Below are 20,284 nucleotides of genomic sequence, written 5' to 3'. Positions count from 1 at the left end.
TTTCAGATGGCTATGTACAAAAGGACATTTCTATTGGTTGCAGAGTGCAAAACCATGATTGACCTCATGTTCTCCATGAAAACCTTACATTTCCAAGTGGCCTGAAGTAAGACTTTCAAAAAAAAATGTGTTTGCGTGTCTGTGGTGAAAGGAGCTCTAACTAGTGTATTCAGTGCTGGAGAGTAACACACTGTACAGAATTTACACAGCGTTTTGAGAGCACCAACATGCCTCAAGCTGAAACTGCTACAAGGTGTGTGTAGCATGCAGAAAGTAGGCTTGTCATTTCAAAGAAAGAAGTGGAAACCAAAATGCAGACAGTGAAACGAGCACACCAGTATGGGAGATGTGCAGGTGGACAGTTTCAAGCAGCAGCTCTTTGTGAACACTTGGAGACAGCGCTGTGAAAAAATTTCGTACGAAGCGGGATTTGGCCAAAGATGAAAGACCTTCCAAAACCAACCCTAAAGAACTTAGCCAAACAATGAATGTTGCAACAAGCTCCTGCAGGAAAGGTGCTTCTATGAGACAAGCCCCGAGCAGGGAGCTACATTCTGCACAGTACAAAATGCAAATGAATTCCAGTCTGAAAACTCACTCCAGAAGGATGAAATGCATGTGTTTCTCTCTGAAAGAACACTCTGCCACTAGGCTTTTGCTTGCTCCTTCAAAGTCTTTGTAGAAACATGTGTTTTCACTGCTGGAATACGTTTTGGGATGCATTGTTCCAATCCCTTGCAAGCCTCATGTTGTTTCTTACACAATGTGGAAAATCAAGGACTATGTTTCCCAAATCACTTGAAATCCAGGAAAACGCACACTACATCACTCTTGCTCAAACACGATCTTTCTCCTAATGTGTTGAGAACGTTCAAGAAACCAGAAAAGAAGGGTATTTTGATGTGAATTTCAGATGGCTATGTACAAAAGGACATTTCTATTGGTTGCAGAGTGCAAAACCATGATTGTCCTCATGTTCTCCATGAAAACCTTACATTTCCAAGTGACCTGAAGTAAGACTTTCACAAAAAGATATGTTTGCGTGTCTGTGGTGAAAGGAGCTCTAACTAGTGTATTCAGTGCTGGAGAGTAACACACTGTACAGAATTTACACAGCGTTTTGAGAGCACCAACATGCTTCAAGCTGAAACTGCTACAAGGTGTGTGTAGCATGCAGAAAGAAGGCTTGTCATTTCAAAGAAAGAAGTGGAAACCAAAATGCATGTAGTGAAACGAGCACACCAGTATGGGAGATGTGCATGTGGACAGTTTCAAGCAGCAGCTCTTTGTGAACACTTGGAGACAGCGCTGTGAAAAAATTTCGTATAAAGCGGGATTTGGCAAAAATGAAACACCTTCTAAAACCAACCCTAAAGAACTTAGCCAAACAATGAATATTGCAACAAGCTCCTGCAGGAAAGGTGCTTCTATGAGACAAGCCCCGAGCAGGTAGCTACATTCTGCACAGTACAAAATGCAAATGAATTCCACGCTGAAAACTCACTCCAGAAGGATGAAATGCATGTGTTTCTCTCTGAAAGAACACTCTGACACTAGGCTTTTGCTTGCTCCTTCAAATTCTTTGTAGAAACATGTGTTTTCACTACTGGAATCCGTTTTGGGATGCATTGTTCCAATCTCTTGCAAGCCTCATATTGTTTCTTACACAATGTGGAAAAACAAGGAGTATGTTTCCCAAATCACTTGAAATCCAGGAAAACGCACACTACATCACTCTTGCTCAAACACGATCTTTCTCCTAATGTGTTGAGAACATTCAAGAAACCAGAAAAGAAGGGTATTTTGATGTGAATTTCAGATGGCTATGTACAAAAGGACATTTCTATTGGTTGCAGAGTGCAAATCCATGATTGACCTCATGTTCTCCATGAAAACCTTACATTTCCAAGTGACCTGAAGTAGGACTTTCACAAAAAGATGTGTTTGTGTGTCTGTGGTTTAGGGAGCTCTAAGTTGTGTATTCAGTGCTGGAGAGTAACACAGCTACAGAAGTTACACAGCGTTTTGAGAGCACCAACATGCTTCAAGCTGAAACTGCTACAAGGTGTGCGTAGCATGCAGAAAGAAGGCTTGTCATTTCAAAGAAAGAAGTGGAAACCAAAATGCATGTAGTGAAACGAGCACACCAGTATGGGAGATGTGCATGTGGACAGTTTAAAGCAACAGCTCTTTCTGGACACTTGGAGACAGCGCTGTGAAAAAATTTCGTACGATGCGGGATTTGGCCAAAGTTGAAAGACCTTCCAAAACCAACCCTAAAGAACTTAGCCAAACAATGAATGTTGCAACAAGCTCCTGCAGGAACGGTGCTTCTATGAGACAAGCCCCGAGCAGGTAGCTACATTCTGCACAGTACAAAATGCAAATGAATTCCAGGCTGAAAACTCACTCCAGAAGGATGAAATGCATGTGTTTCTCTCTGAAAGAACACTCTGCCACTAGGCTTTCGCTTGCTCCTTCAAAGTCTTTGTAGAAACATGTGTTTTCACTGCTGGAATACGTTTTGGGATGCATTGTTCCAATCCCTTGCAAGCCTCATGTTGTTTCTTACACAATGTGGAAAAACAAGGAGTATGTTTCCCAAATCACTTGAAATCCAGGAAAACGCACACTACATCACTCTTGCTCAAACACGATCTTTCTCCTAATGTGTTGAGAACATTCAAGAAACCAGAAAAGAAGGGTATTTTGATGTGAATTTCAGATGGCTATGTACAACAGGACATTTCTATTGGTTGCAGAGTGCAAAACCATGATTGACCTCATGTTCTCCATGAAAACCTTACATTTCCAAGTGACCTGAAGTAAGACTTTCACAAAAAGATATGTTTGCGTGTCTGTGGTGAAAGGCGCTCTAACTAGTGTATTCAGTGCTGGAGAGTAACACACTGTACAGAATTTACACAGCGTTTTGAGAGCACCAACATGCTTCAAGCTGAAACTGCTACAAGGTGTGTGTAGCATGCAGAAAGAAGGCTTGTCATTTCAAAGAAAGAAGTGGAAACCAAAATGCATGTAGTGAAACGAGCACACCAGTATGGGAGATGTGCAGGTGGACAGTTTCAAGCAGCAGCTCTTTGTGAACACTTGGAGACAGCGCTGTGAAAAAATTTCGTACGAAGCGGGATTTGGCCAAAGATGAAAGACCTTCCAAAACCAACCCTAAAGAACTTAGCCAAACAAGGAATGTTCCAACAAGCTCCTGCAGGAAAGGTGCTTCTATGAGACAAGCCCCGAGGAGGGAGCTACATTCTGCACAGTACAAAATGCAAATGAATTCCAGGCTGAAAACTCACTCCAGAAGGATGAAATGCATGTGTTTCTCTCTGAAAGAACACTCTGCCACTAGGCTTTTGCTTCCTCCTTCAAAGTCTTTGTAGAAACATGTGTTTTCACTGCTGGAATACGTTTTGGGATGCATTGTTCCAATCTCTTGCAAGCCTCATGTTGTTTCTTACACAATGTGGAAAAACAAGGAGTATGTTTCCCAAATCACTTGAAATCCAGGAAAACGCACACTACATCACTCTTGCTCAAACACGATCTTTCTCCTAATGTGTTGAGAACATTCAAGAAACCAGAAAAGAAGGGTATTTTGATGTGAATTTCAGATGGCTATGTACAAAAGGACATTTCTATTGGTTGCAGAGTGCAAAACCATGATTGACCTCATGTTCTCCATGAAAACCTTACATTTCCAAGTGACCTGAAGTAAGACTTTCACAAAAAGATATGTTTGCGTGTCTGTGGTGAAAGGAGCTCTAACTAGTGTATTCAGTGCTGGAGAGTAACACACTGTACAGAATTTACACAGCGTTTTGAGAGCACCAACATGCTTCAAGCTGAAACTGCTACAAGGTGTGTGTAGCATGCAGAAAGAAGGCTTGTCATTTCAAAGAAAGAAGTGGAAACCAAAATGCATGTAGTGAAACGAGCACACCAGTATGGGAGATGTGCATGTGGACAGTTTCAAGCAGCAGCTCTTTGTGAACACTTGGAGACAGCGCTGTGATAAAATTTCGTATGAAGCGGGATTTGGCCAAAGATGAAACACCTTCCAAAACCAACCCTAAAGAACTTAGCCAAACAATGAATATTGCAACAAGCTCCTGCAGGAAAGGTGCTTCTATGAGACAAGCCCCGAGGAGGGAGCTACATTCTGCACAGTACAAAATGCAAATGAATTCCAGTCTGAAAACTCACTCCAGAAGGATGAAATGCATGTGTTTCTCTCTGAAAGAACACTCTGCCACTAGGCTTTTGCTTGCTCCTTCCAAGCCTTTGTAGAAACATGTGTTTTCACTGCTGGAATACGTTTTGGGATGCATTGTTCCAATCCCTTGCAAGCCTCATGTTGTTTCTTACACAATGTGGAAAATCAAGGACTATGTTTCCCAAATCACTTGAAATCCAGGAAAACGCACACTACATCACTCTTGCTCAAACACGATCTTTCTCCTAATGTGTTGAGAACGTTCAAGAAACCAGAAAAGAAGGGTATTTTGATGTGAATTTCAGATGGCTATGTACAAAAGGACATTTCTATTGGTTGCAGAGTGCAAAACCATGATTGTCCTCATGTTCTCAATGAAAACCTTACATTTCCAAGTGACCTGAAGTAAGACTTTCACAAAAAGATATGTTTGCGTGTCTGTGGTGAAAGGAGCTCTAACTAGTGTATTCAGTGCTGGAGAGTAACACACTGTACAGAATTTACACAGCGTTTTGAGAGCACCAACATGCTTCAAGCTGAAACTGCTACAAGGTGTGTGTAGCATGCAGAAAGAAGGCTTGTCATTTCAAAGAAAGAAGTGGAAACCAAAATGCATGTAGTGAAACGAGCACACCAGTATGGGAGATGTGCATGTGGACAGTTTCAAGCAGCAGCTCTTTGTGAACACTTGGAGACAGCGCTGTGAAAAAATTTCGTATAAAGCGGGATTTGGCAAAAATGAAACACCTTCCAAAACCAACCCTAAAGAACTTAGCCAAACAATGAATATTGCAACAAGCTCCTGCAGGAAAGGTGCTTCTATGAGACAAGCCCCGAGCAGGTAGCTACATTCTGCACAGTACAAAATGCAAATGAATTCCACGCTGAAAACTCACTCCAGAAGGATGAAATGCATGTGTTTCTCTCTGAAAGAACACTCTGACACTAGGCTTTTGCTTGCTCCTTCAAATTCTTTGTAGAAACATGTGTTTTCACTACTGGAATCCGTTTTGGGATGCATTGTTCCAATCTCTTGCAAGCCTCATATTGTTTCTTACACAATGTGGAAAAACAAGGAGTATGTTTCCCAAATCACTTGAAATCCAGGAAAACGCACACTACATCACTCTTGCTCAAACACGATCTTTCTCCTAATGTGTTGAGAACATTCAAGAAACCAGAAAAGAAGGGTATTTTGATGTGAATTTCAGATGGCTATGTACAAAAGGACATTTCTATTGGTTGCAGAGTGCAAATCCATGATTGACCTCATGTTCTCCATGAAAACCTTACATTTCCAAGTGACCTGAAGTAGGACTTTCACAAAAAGATGTGTTTGCGTGTCTGTGGTTTAGGGAGCTCTAAGTTGTGTATTCAGTGCTGGAGAGTAACACAGCTACAGAAGTTACACAGCGTTTTGAGAGAACCAACATGCTTCAAGCTGAAACTGCTACAAGGTGTGCGTAGCATGCAGAAAGAAGGCTTGTCATTTCAAAGAAAGAAGTGGAAACCAAAATGCATGTAGTGAAACGAGCACACCAGTATGGGAGATGTGCATGTGGACAGTTTAAAGCAACAGCTCTTTCTGGACACTTGGAGACAGCGCTGTGAAAAAATTTCGTACGATGCGGGATTTGGCCAAAGTTGAAAGACCTTCCAAAACCAACCCTAAAGAACTTAGCCAAACAATGAATGTTGCAACAAGCTCCTGCAGGAACGGTGCTTCTATGAGACAAGCCCCGAGCAGGTAGCTACATTCTGCACAGTACAAAATGCAAATGAATTCCAGGCTGAAAACTCACTCCAGAAGGATGAAATGCATGTGTTTCTCTCTGAAAGAACACTCTGCCACTAGGCTTTCGCTTGCTCCTTCAAAGTCTTTGTAGAAACATGTGTTTTCACTGCTGGAATACGTTTTGGGATGCATTGTTCCAATCCCTTGCAAGCCTCATGTTGTTTCTTACACAATGTGGAAAAACAAGGAGTATGTTTCCCAAATCACTTGAAATCCAGGAAAACGCACACTACATCACTCTTGCTCAAACACGATCTTTCTCCTAATGTGTTGAGAACATTCAAGAAACCAGAAAAGAAGGGTATTTTGATGTGAATTTCAGATGGCTATGTACAACAGGACATTTCTATTGGTTGCAGAGTGCAAAACCATGATTGACCTCATGTTCTCCATGAAAACCTTACATTTCCAAGTGACCTGAAGTAAGACTTTCACAAAAAGATATGTTTGCGTGTCTGTGGTGAAAGGCGCTCTAACTAGTGTATTCAGTGCTGGAGAGTAACACACTGTACAGAATTTACACAGCGTTTTGAGAGCACCAACATGCTTCAAGCTGAAACTGCTACAAGGTGTGTGTAGCATGCAGAAAGAAGGCTTGTCATTTCAAAGAAAGAAGTGGAAACCAAAATGCATGTAGTGAAACGAGCACACCAGTATGGGAGATGTGCAGGTGGACAGTTTCAAGCAGCAGCTCTTTGTGAACACTTGGAGACAGCGCTGTGAAAAAATTTCGTACGAAGCGGGATTTGGCCAAAGATGAAAGACCTTCCAAAACCAACCCTAAAGAACTTAGCCAAACAAGGAATGTTCCAACAAGCTCCTGCAGGAAAGGTGCTTCTATGAGACAAGCCCCGAGGAGGGAGCTACATTCTGCACAGTACAAAATGCAAATGAATTCCAGGCTGAAAACTCACTCCAGAAGGATGAAATGCATGTGTTTCTCTCTGAAAGAACACTCTGCCACTAGGCTTTTGCTTCCTCCTTCAAAGTCTTTGTAGAAACATGTGTTTTCACTGCTGGAATACGTTTTGGGATGCATTGTTCCAATCCCTTGCAAGCCTCATGTTGTTTCTTACACAATGTGGAAAATCAAGGACTATGTTTCCCAAATCACTTGAAATCCAGGAAAACGCACACTACATCACTCTTGCTCAAACACGATCTTTCTCCTAATGTGTTGAGAACGTTCAAGAAACCAGAAAAGAAGGGTATTTTGATGTGAATTTCAGATGGCTATGTACAAAAGGACATTTCTATTGGTTGCAGAGTGCAAAACCATGATTGTCCTCATGTTCTCAATGAAAACCTTACATTTCCAAGTGACCTGAAGTAAGACTTTCACAAAAAGATATGTTTGCGTGTCTGTGGTGAAAGGAGCTCTAACTAGTGTATTCAGTGCTGGAGAGTAACACACTGTACAGAATTTACACAGCGTTTTGAGAGCACCAACATGCTTCAAGCTGAAACTGCTACAAGGTGTGTGTAGCATGCAGAAAGAAGGCTTGTCATTTCAAAGAAAGAAGTGGAAACCAAAATGCATGTAGTGAAACGAGCACACCAGTATGGGAGATGTGCATGTGGACAGTTTCAAGCAGCAGCTCTTTGTGAACACTTGGAGACAGCGCTGTGAAAAAATTTCGTATAAAGCGGGATTTGGCAAAAATGAAACACCTTCCAAAACCAACCCTAAAGAACTTAGCCAAACAATGAATATTGCAACAAGCTCCTGCAGGAAAGGTGCTTCTATGAGACAAGCCCCGAGCAGGTAGCTACATTCTGCACAGTACAAAATGCAAATGAATTCCACGCTGAAAACTCACTCCAGAAGGATGAAATGCATGTGTTTCTCTCTGAAAGAACACTCTGACACTAGGCTTTTGCTTGCTCCTTCAAATTCTTTGTAGAAACATGTGTTTTCACTACTGGAATCCGTTTTGGGATGCATTGTTCCAATCTCTTGCAAGCCTCATATTGTTTCTTACACAATGTGGAAAAACAAGGAGTATGTTTCCCAAATCACTTGAAATCCAGGAAAACGCACACTACATCACTCTTGCTCAAACACGATCTTTCTCCTAATGTGTTGAGAACATTCAAGAAACCAGAAAAGAAGGGTATTTTGATGTGAATTTCAGATGGCTATGTACAAAAGGACATTTCTATTGGTTGCAGAGTGCAAATCCATGATTGACCTCATGTTCTCCATGAAAACCTTACATTTCCAAGTGACCTGAAGTAGGACTTTCACAAAAAGATGTGTTTGCGTGTCTGTGGTTTAGGGAGCTCTAAGTTGTGTATTCAGTGCTGGAGAGTAACACAGCTACAGAAGTTACACAGCGTTTTGAGAGCACCAACATGCTTCAAGCTGAAACTGCTACAAGGTGTGCGTAGCATGCAGAAAGAAGGCTTGTCATTTCAAAGAAAGAAGTGGAAACCAAAATGCATGTAGTGAAACGAGCACACCAGTATGGGAGATGTGCATGTGGACAGTTTAAAGCAACAGCTCTTTCTGGACACTTGGAGACAGCGCTGTGAAAAAATTTCGTACGATGCGGGATTTGGCCAAAGTTGAAAGACCTTCCAAAACCAACCCTAAAGAACTTAGCCAAACAATGAATGTTGCAACAAGCTCCTGCAGGAACGGTGCTTCTATGAGACAAGCCCCGAGCAGGTAGCTACATTCTGCACAGTACAAAATGCAAATGAATTCCAGGCTGAAAACTCACTCCAGAAGGATGAAATGCATGTGTTTCTCTCTGAAAGAACACTCTGCCACTAGGCTTTCGCTTGCTCCTTCAAAGTCTTTGTAGAAACATGTGTTTTCACTGCTGGAATACGTTTTGGGATGCATTGTTCCAATCCCTTGCAAGCCTCATGTTGTTTCTTACACAATGTGGAAAAACAAGGAGTATGTTTCCCAAATCACTTGAAATCCAGGAAAACGCACACTACATCACTCTTGCTCAAACACGATCTTTCTCCTAATGTGTTGAGAACATTCAAGAAACCAGAAAAGAAGGGTATTTTGATGTGAATTTCAGATGGCTATGTACAACAGGACATTTCTATTGGTTGCAGAGTGCAAAACCATGATTGACCTCATGTTCTCCATGAAAACCTTACATTTCCAAGTGACCTGAAGTAAGACTTTCACAAAAAGATATGTTTGCGTGTCTGTGGTGAAAGGCGCTCTAACTAGTGTATTCAGTGCTGGAGAGTAACACACTGTACAGAATTTACACAGCGTTTTGAGAGCACCAACATGCTTCAAGCTGAAACTGCTACAAGGTGTGTGTAGCATGCAGAAAGAAGGCTTGTCATTTCAAAGAAAGAAGTGGAAACCAAAATGCATGTAGTGAAACGAGCACACCAGTATGGGAGATGTGCAGGTGGACAGTTTCAAGCAGCAGCTCTTTGTGAACACTTGGAGACAGCGCTGTGAAAAAATTTCGTACGAAGCGGGATTTGGCCAAAGATGAAAGACCTTCCAAAACCAACCCTAAAGAACTTAGCCAAACAAGGAATGTTCCAACAAGCTCCTGCAGGAAAGGTGCTTCTATGAGACAAGCCCCGAGGAGGGAGCTACATTCTGCACAGTACAAAATGCAAATGAATTCCAGGCTGAAAACTCACTCCAGAAGGATGAAATGCATGTGTTTCTCTCTGAAAGAACACTCTGCCACTAGGCTTTTGCTTCCTCCTTCAAAGTCTTTGTAGAAACATGTGTTTTCACTGCTGGAATACGTTTTGGGATGCATTGTTCCAATCTCTTGCAAGCCTCATGTTGTTTCTTACACAATGTGGAAAAACAAGGAGTATGTTTCCCAAATCACTTGAAATCCAGGAAAACGCACACTACATCACTCTTGCTCAAACACGATCTTTCTCCTAATGTGTTGAGAACATTCAAGAAACCAGAAAAGAAGGGTATTTTGATGTGAATTTCAGATGGCTATGTACAAAAGGACATTTCTATTGGTTGCAGAGTGCAAAACCATGATTGACCTCATGTTCTCCATGAAAACCTTACATTTCCAAGTGACCTGAAGTAAGACTTTCACAAAAAGATATGTTTGCGTGTCTGTGGTGAAAGGAGCTCTAACTAGTGTATTCAGTGCTGGAGAGTAACACACTGTACAGAATTTACACAGCGTTTTGAGAGCACCAACATGCTTCAAGCTGAAACTGCTACAAGGTGTGTGTAGCATGCAGAAAGAAGGCTTGTCATTTCAAAGAAAGAAGTGGAAACCAAAATGCATGTAGTGAAACGAGCACACCAGTATGGGAGATGTGCATGTGGACAGTTTCAAGCAGCAGCTCTTTGTGAACACTTGGAGACAGCGCTGTGATAAAATTTCGTATGAAGCGGGATTTGGCCAAAGATGAAACACCTTCCAAAACCAACCCTAAAGAACTTAGCCAAACAATGAATATTGCAACAAGCTCCTGCAGGAAAGGTGCTTCTATGAGACAAGCCCCGAGGAGGGAGCTACATTCTGCACAGTACAAAATGCAAATGAATTCCAGTCTGAAAACTCACTCCAGAAGGATGAAATGCATGTGTTTCTCTCTGAAAGAACACTCTGCCACTAGGCTTTTGCTTGCTCCTTCAAAGTCTTTGTAGAAACATGTGTTTTCACTGCTGGAATACGTTTTGGGATGCATTGTTCCAATCCCTTGCAAGCCTCATGTTGTTTCTTACACAATGTGGAAAATCAAGGACTATGTTTCCCAAATCACTTGAAATCCAGGAAAACGCACACTACATCACTCTTGCTCAAACACGATCTTTCTCCTAATGTGTTGAGAACGTTCAAGAAACCAGAAAAGAAGGGTATTTTGATGTGAATTTCAGATGGCTATGTACAAAAGGACATTTCTATTGGTTGCAGAGTGCAAAACCATGATTGTCCTCATGTTCTCAATGAAAACCTTACATTTCCAAGTGACCTGAAGTAAGACTTTCACAAAAAGATATGTTTGCGTGTCTGTGGTGAAAGGAGCTCTAACTAGTGTATTCAGTGCTGGAGAGTAACACACTGTACAGAATTTACACAGCGTTTTGAGAGCACCAACATGCTTCAAGCTGAAACTGCTACAAGGTGTGTGTAGCATGCAGAAAGAAGGCTTGTCATTTCAAAGAAAGAAGTGGAAACCAAAATGCATGTAGTGAAACGAGCACACCAGTATGGGAGATGTGCATGTGGACAGTTTCAAGCAGCAGCTCTTTGTGAACACTTGGAGACAGCGCTGTGAAAAAATTTCGTATAAAGCGGGATTTGGCAAAAATGAAACACCTTCCAAAACCAACCCTAAAGAACTTAGCCAAACAATGAATATTGCAACAAGCTCCTGCAGGAAAGGTGCTTCTATGAGACAAGCCCCGAGCAGGTAGCTACATTCTGCACAGTACAAAATGCAAATGAATTCCACGCTGAAAACTCACTCCAGAAGGATGAAATGCATGTGTTTCTCTCTGAAAGAACACTCTGACACTAGGCTTTTGCTTGCTCCTTCAAATTCTTTGTAGAAACATGTGTTTTCACTACTGGAATCCGTTTTGGGATGCATTGTTCCAATCTCTTGCAAGCCTCATATTGTTTCTTACACAATGTGGAAAAACAAGGAGTATGTTTCCCAAATCACTTGAAATCCAGGAAAACGCACACTACATCACTCTTGCTCAAACACGATCTTTCTCCTAATGTGTTGAGAACATTCAAGAAACCAGAAAAGAAGGGTATTTTGATGTGAATTTCAGATGGCTATGTACAAAAGGACATTTCTATTGGTTGCAGAGTGCAAATCCATGATTGACCTCATGTTCTCCATGAAAACCTTACATTTCCAAGTGACCTGAAGTAGGACTTTCACAAAAAGATGTGTTTGCGTGTCTGTGGTTTAGGGAGCTCTAAGTTGTGTATTCAGTGCTGGAGAGTAACACAGCTACAGAAGTTACACAGCGTTTTGAGAGCACCAACATGCTTCAAGCTGAAACTGCTACAAGGTGTGCGTAGCATGCAGAAAGAAGGCTTGTCATTTCAAAGAAAGAAGTGGAAACCAAAATGCATGTAGTGAAACGAGCACACCAGTATGGGAGATGTGCATGTGGACAGTTTAAAGCAACAGCTCTTTCTGGACACTTGGAGACAGCGCTGTGAAAAAATTTCGTACGATGCGGGATTTGGCCAAAGTTGAAAGACCTTCCAAAACCAACCCTAAAGAACTTAGCCAAACAATGAATGTTGCAACAAGCTCCTGCAGGAACGGTGCTTCTATGAGACAAGCCCCGAGCAGGTAGCTACATTCTGCACAGTACAAAATGCAAATGAATTCCAGGCTGAAAACTCACTCCAGAAGGATGAAATGCATGTGTTTCTCTCTGAAAGAACACTCTGCCACTAGGCTTTCGCTTGCTCCTTCAAAGTCTTTGTAGAAACATGTGTTTTCACTGCTGGAATACGTTTTGGGATGCATTGTTCCAATCCCTTGCAAGCCTCATGTTGTTTCTTACACAATGTGGAAAAACAAGGAGTATGTTTCCCAAATCACTTGAAATCCAGGAAAACGCACACTACATCACTCTTGCTCAAACACGATCTTTCTCCTAATGTGTTGAGAACATTCAAGAAACCAGAAAAGAAGGGTATTTTGATGTGAATTTCAGATGGCTATGTACAACAGGACATTTCTATTGGTTGCAGAGTGCAAAACCATGATTGACGTCATGTTCTCCATGAAAACCTTACATTTCCAAGTGACCTGAAGTAAGACTTTCACAAAAAGATATGTTTGCGTGTCTGTGGTGAAAGGCGCTCTAACTAGTGTATTCAGTGCTGGAGAGTAACACACTGTACAGAATTTACACAGCGTTTTGAGAGCACCAACATGCTTCAAGCTGAAACTGCTACAAGGTGTGTGTAGCATGCAGAAAGAAGGCTTGTCATTTCAAAGAAAGAAGTGGAAACCAAAATGCATGTAGTGAAACGAGCACACCAGTATGGGAGATGTGCAGGTGGACAGTTTCAAGCAGCAGCTCTTTGTGAACACTTGGAGACAGCGCTGTGAAAAAATTTCGTACGAAGCGGGATTTGGCCAAAGATGAAAGACCTTCCAAAACCAACCCTAAAGAACTTAGCCAAACAATGAATATTGCAACAAGCTCCTGCAGGAAAGGTGCTTCTATGAGACAAGCCCCGAGCAGGTAGCTACATTCTGCACAGTACAAAATGCAAATGAATTCCACGCTGAAAACACACTCCAGAAGGATGAAATGCATGTGTTTCTCTCTGAAAGAACACTCTGACACTAGGCTTTTGCTTGCTCCTTCAAATTCTTTGTAGAAACATGTGTTTTCACTACTGGAATCCGTTTTGGGATGCATTGTTCCAATCTCTTGCAAGCCTCATATTGTTTCTTACACAATGTGGAAAAACAAGGAGTATGTTTCCCAAATCACTTGAAATCCAGGAAAACGCACACTACATCACTCTTGCTCAAACACGATCTTTCTCCTAATGTGTTGAGAACATTCAAGAAACCAGAAAAGAAGGGTATTTTGATGTGAATTTCAGATTGCTATGTATAAAAGGACATTTCTATTGGTTGCAGAGTGCAAATCCATGATTGACCTCATGTTCTCAATGAAAACCTTACATTTCCAAGTGACCTGAAGTAAGACTTTCACAAAAAGATATGTTTGCGTGTCTGTGGTGAAAGGAGCTCTAACTAGTGTATTCAGTGCTGGAGAGTAACACACTGTACAGAATTTACACAGCGTTTTGAGAGCACCAACATGCTTCAAGCTGAAACTGCTACAAGGTGTGTGTAGCATGCAGAAAGAAGGCTTGTCATTTCAAAGAAAGAAGTGGAAACCAAAATGCATGTAGTGAAACGAGCACACCAGTATGGGAGATGTGCATGTGGACAGTTTCAAGCAGCAGCTCTTTGTGAACACTTGGAGACAGCGCTGTGAAAAAATTTCGTATAAAGCGGGATTTGGCAAAAATGAAACACCTTCCAAAACCAACCCTAAAGAACTTAGCCAAACAATGAATATTGCAACAAGCTCCTGCAGGAAAGGTGCTTCTATGAGACAAGCCCCGAGCAGGTAGCTACATTCTGCACAGTACAAAATGCAAATGAATTCCACGCTGAAAACTCACTCCAGAAGGATGAAATGCATGTGTTTCTCTCTGAAAGAACACTCTGACACTAGGCTTTTGCTTGCTCCTTCAAATTCTTTGTAGAAACATGTGTTTTCACTACTGGAATCCGTTTTGGGATGCATTGTTCCAATCTCTTGCAAGCCTCATATTGTTTCTTACACAATGTGGAAAAACAAGGAGTATGTTTCCCAAATCACTTGAAATCCAGGAAAACGCACACTACATCACTCTTGCTCAAACACGATCTTTCTCCTAATGTGTTGAGAACATTCAAGAAACCAGAAAAGAAGGGTATTTTGATGTGAATTTCAGATGGCTATGTACAAAAGGACATTTCTATTGGTTGCAGAGTGCAAATCCATGATTGACCTCATGTTCTCCATGAAAACCTTACATTTCCAAGTGACCTGAAGTAGGACTTTCACAAAAAGATGTGTTTGCGTGTCTGTGGTTTAGGGAGCTCTAAGTTGTGTATTCAGTGCTGGAGAGTAACACAGCTACAGAAGTTACACAGCGTTTTGAGAGCACCAACATGCTTCAAGCTGAAACTGCTACAAGGTGTGCGTAGCATGCAGAAAGAAGGCTTGTCATTTCAAAGAAAGAAGTGGAAACCAAAATGCATGTAGTGAAACGAGCACACCAGTATGGGAGATGTGCATGTGGACAGTTTAAAGCAACAGCTCTTTCTGGACACTTGGAGACAGCGCTGTGAAAAAATTTCGTACGATGCGGGATTTGGCCAAAGTTGAAAGACCTTCCAAAACCAACCCTAAAGAACTTAGCCAAACAATGAATGTTGCAACAAGCTCCTGCAGGAACGGTGCTTCTATGAGACAAGCCCCGAGCAGGTAGCTACATTCTGCACAGTACAAAATGCAAATGAATTCCAGGCTGAAAACTCACTCCAGAAGGATGAAATGCATGTGTTTCTCTCTGAAAGAACACTCTGCCACTAGGCTTTCGCTTGCTCCTTCAAAGTCTTTGTAGAAACATGTGTTTTCACTGCTGGAATACGTTTTGGGATGCATTGTTCCAATCCCTTGCAAGCCTCATGTTGTTTCTTACACAATGTGGAAAAACAAGGAGTATGTTTCCCAAATCACTTGAAATCCAGGAAAACGCACACTACATCACTCTTGCTCAAACACGATCTTTCTCCTAATGTGTTGAGAACATTCAAGAAACCAGAAAAGAAGGGTATTTTGATGTGAATTTCAGATGGCTATGTACAACAGGACATTTCTATTGGTTGCAGAGTGCAAAACCATGATTGACCTCATGTTCTCCATGAAAACCTTACATTTCCAAGTGACCTGAAGTAAGACTTTCACAAAAAGATATGTTTGCGTGTCTGTGGTGAAAGGCGCTCTAACTAGTGTATTCAGTGCTGGAGAGTAACACACTGTACAGAATTTACACAGCGTTTTGAGAGCACCAACATGCTTCAAGCTGAAACTGCTACAAGGTGTGTGTAGCATGCAGAAAGAAGGCTTGTCATTTCAAAGAAAGAAGTGGAAACCAAAATGCATGTAGTGAAACGAGCACACCAGTATGGGAGATGTGCAGGTGGACAGTTTCAAGCAGCAGCTCTTTGTGAACACTTGGAGACAGCGCTGTGAAAAAATTTCGTACGAAGCGGGATTTGGCCAAAGATGAAAGACCTTCCAAAACCAACCCTAAAGAACTTAGCCAAACAAGGAATGTTCCAACAAGCTCCTGCAGGAAAGGTGCTTCTATGAGACAAGCCCCGAGGAGGGAGCTACATTCTGCACAGTACAAAATGCAAATGAATTCCAGGCTGAAAACTCACTCCAGAAGGATGAAATGCATGTGTTTCTCTCTGAAAGAACACTCTGCCACTAGGCTTTTGCTTCCTCCTTCAAAGTCTTTGTAGAAACATGTGTTTTCACTGCTGGAATACGTTTTGGGATGCATTGTTCCAATCTCTTGCAAGCCTCATGTTGTTTCTTACACAATGTGGAAAAACAAGGAGTATGTTTCCCAAATCACTTGAAATCCAGGAAAACGCACACTACATCACTCTTGCTCAAACACGATCTTTCTCCTAATGTGTTGAGAACATTCAAGAAACCAGAAAAGAAGGGTATTTTGATGTGAATTTCAGATGGCTATGTACAAAAGGACATTTCTATTGGTTGCAGAGTGCAAAACCATGATTGACCTCATGTTCTCCATGAAAACCTTACATTTCCAAGTGACCTGAAGTAAGACTTTCACAAAAAGATATGTTTGCGTGTCTGTGGTGAAAGGAGCTCTAACTAGTGTATTCAGTGCTGGAGAGTAACACACTGTACAGAATTTACACAGCGTTTTGAGAGCACCAACATGCTTCAAGCTGAAACTGCTACAAGGTGTGTGTAGCATGCAGAAAGAAGGCTTGTCATTTCAAAGAAAGAAGTGGAAACCAAAATGCATGTAGTGAAACGAGCACACCAGTATGGGAGATGTGCATGTGGACAGTTTCAAGCAGCAGCTCTTTGTGAACACTTGGAGACAGCGCTGTGATAAAATTTCGTATGAAGCGGGATTTGGCCAAAGATGAAACACCTTCCAAAACCAACCCTAAAGAACTTAGCCAAACAATGAATATTGCAACAAGCTCCTGCAGGAAAGGTGCTTCTATGAGACAAGCCCCGAGCAGGTAGCTACATTCTGCACAGTACAAAATGCAAATGAATTCCACGCTGAAAACACACTCCAGAAGGATGAAATGCATGTGTTTCTCTCTGAAAGAACACTCTGACACTAGGCTTTTGCTTGCTCCTTCAAATTCTTTGTAGAAACATGTGTTTTCACTACTGGAATCCGTTTTGGGATGCATTGTTCCAATCTCTTGCAAGCCTCATATTGTTTCTTACACAATGTGGAAAAACAAGGAGTATGTTTCCCAAATCACTTGAAATCCAGGAAAACGCACACTACATCACTCTTGCTCAAACACGATCTTTCTCCTAATGTGTTGAGAACATTCAAGAAACCAGAAAAGAAGGGTATTTTGATGTGAATTTCAGATTGCTATGTATAAAAGGACATTTCTATTGGTTGCAGAGTGCAAATCCATGATTGACCTCATGTTCTCCATGAAAACCTTACATTTCCAAGTACCTGAAGTAGGACTTTCACAAAAAGATGTGTTTGCATGTCTGTGGTTTAGGGAGCTCTAAGTAGTGTATTCAGTGCTGGAGAGTAACACAGCTACAGAAGTTACACAGCGTTTTGAGAGCACCAACATGCTTCAAGCTGAAACTGCTACAAGGTTTGTGTAGCATGCAGAAAGAAGGCTTGTCATTTCAAAGAAAGAAGTGGAAACCAAAATGCATGTAGTGAAACGAGCACACCAGTATGGGAGATGTGCATGTGGACAGTTTCAAGCAGCAGCTCTTTGTGAAAACTTGGAGACAGCGCTGTGAAAAAATTTCGTATAAAGCGGGACTTGGCAAAAATGAAACACCTTCCAAAACCAACCCTAAAGAACTTAGCCAAACAATGAATATTGCAACAAGCTCCTGCAGGAAAGGTGCTTCTATGAGACAAGCCCCGAGCAGGTGGCTACATTCTGCACAGTACAAAATGCAAATGAATTCCACGCTGAAAACTCACTCCAGAAGGATGAAATGCATGTGTTTCTCTCTGAAAGAACACTCTGACACTAGGCTTTTGCTTGCTCCTTCAAAGTCTTTGTAGAAACATGTGTTTTCACTGCTGGAATACGTTTTGGGATGCATTGTTCCAATCTCTTGCAAGCCTCATATTGTTTCTTACACAATGTGGAAAAACAAGGAGTATGTTTCCCAAATCACTTGAAATCCAGGAAAACGCACACTACATCACTCTTGCTCAAACACGATCTTTCTCCTAATGTGTTGAGAACATTCAAGGAACCAGAAAAGAAGGGTATTTTGATGTGAATTTCAGATGGCTATGTATAAAAGGACATTTCTATTGGTTGCAGAGTGCAAATCCATGATTGACCTCATGTTCTCCATGAAAACCTTACATTTCCAAGTGACCTGAAGTAGGACTTTCACAAAAAGATGTGTTTGCGTGTCTGTGGTTTAGGGAGCTCTAAGTTGTGTATTCAGTGCTGGAGAGTAACACAGCTACAGAAGTTACACAGCGTTTTGAGAGCACCAACATGCTTCAAGCTGAAACTGCTACAAGGTGTGCGTAGCATGCAGAAAGAAGGCTTGTCATTTCAAAGAAAGAAGTGGAAACCAAAATGCATGTAGTGAAACGAGCACACCAGTATGGGAGATGTGCAGGTGGACAGTTTCAAGCAGCAGCTCTTTGTGAACACTTGGAGACAGCGCTGTGAAAAAATTTCGTACGAAGCGGGATTTGGCCAAAGTTGAAAGACCTTCCAAAACCAACCCTAAAGAACTTAGCCAAACAATGAATGTTGCAACAAGCTCCTGCAGGAACGGTGCTTCTATGAGACAAGCCCCGAGCAGGTAGCTACATTCTGCACAGTACAAAATGCAAATGAATCCAGGCTGAAAACTCACTCCCGAAGGATGAAATGCATGTGTTTCTCTCTGAAAGAACACTCTGCCACTAGGCTTTTGCTTGCTCCTTCAAAGTCTTTGTAGAAACATGTGTTTTCACTGCTGGAATACGTTTTGGGATGCATTGTTCCAATCCCTTGCAAGCCTCATGTTGTTTCTTACACAATGTGGAAAATCAAGGACTATGTTTCCCAAATCACTTGAAATCCAGGAAAACGCACACTACATCACTCTTGCTCAAACACGATCTTTCTCCTAATGTGTTGAGAACGTTCAAGAAACCAGAAAAGAAGGGTATTTTGATGTGAATTTCAGATGGCTATGTACAAAAGGACATTTCTATTGGTTGCAGAGTGCAAAACCATGATTGTCCTCATGTTCTCCATGAAAACCTTACATTTCCAAGTGACCTGAAGTAAGACTTTCACAAAAAGATATGTTTGCGTGTCTGTGGTGAAAGGAGCTCTAACTAGTGTATTCAGTGCTGGAGAGTAACACACTGTACAGAATTTACACAGCGTTTTGAGAGCACCAACATGCTTCAAGCTGAAACTGCTACAAGGTGTGTGTAGCATGCAGAAAGAAGGCTTGTCATTTCAAAGAAAGAAGTGGAAACCAAAATGCATGTAGTGAAACGAGCACACCAGTATGGGAGATGTGCATGTGGACAGTTTCAAGCAGCAGCTCTTTGTGAACACTTGGAGACAGCGCTGTGAAAAAATTTCGTATAAAGCGGGATTTGGCAAAAATGAAACACCTTCCAAAACCAACCCTAAAGAACTTAGCCAAACAATGAATATTGCAACAAGCTCCTGCAGGAAAGGTGCTTCTATGAGACAAGCCCCGAGCAGGTAGCTACATTCTGCACAGTACAAAATGCAAATGAATTCCACGCTGAAAACTCACTCCAGAAGGATGAAATGCATGTGTTTCTCTCTGAAAGAACACTCTGACACTAGGCTTTTGCTTGCTCCTTCAAATTCTTTGTAGAAACATGTGTTTTCACTACTGGAATCCGTTTTGGGATGCATTGTTCCAATCTCTTGCAAGCCTCATATTGTTTCTTACACAATGTGGAAAAACAAGGAGTATGTTTCCCAAATCACTTGAAATCCAGGAAAACGCACACTACATCACTCTTGCTCAAACACGATCTTTCTCCTAATGTGTTGAGAACATTCAAGAAACCAGAAAAGAAGGGTATTTTGATGTGAATTTCAGATGGCTATGTACAAAAGGACATTTCTATTGGTTGCAGAGTGCAAATCCATGATTGACCTCATGTTCTCCATGAAAACCTTACATTTCCAAGTGACCTGAAGTAGGACTTTCACAAAAAGATGTGTTTGTGTGTCTGTGGTTTAGGGAGCTCTAAGTTGTGTATTCAGTGCTGGAGAGTAACACAGCTACAGAAGTTACACAGCGTTTTGAGAGCACCAACATGCTTCAAGCTGAAACTGCTACAAGGTGTGCGTAGCATGCAGAAAGAAGGCTTGTCATTTCAAAGAAAGAAGTGGAAACCAAAATGCATGTAGTGAAACGAGCACACCAGTATGGGAGA

The sequence above is a fragment of the Miniopterus natalensis genome, chromosome 15 (genome assembly GCF_054644295.1).
Source record: "Miniopterus natalensis isolate mMinNat1 chromosome 15, mMinNat1.hap1, whole genome shotgun sequence".
NCBI lineage: Eukaryota > Metazoa > Chordata > Mammalia > Chiroptera > Miniopteridae > Miniopterus > Miniopterus natalensis.
Note: the sequence above shows the minus strand (reverse complement) of the source record.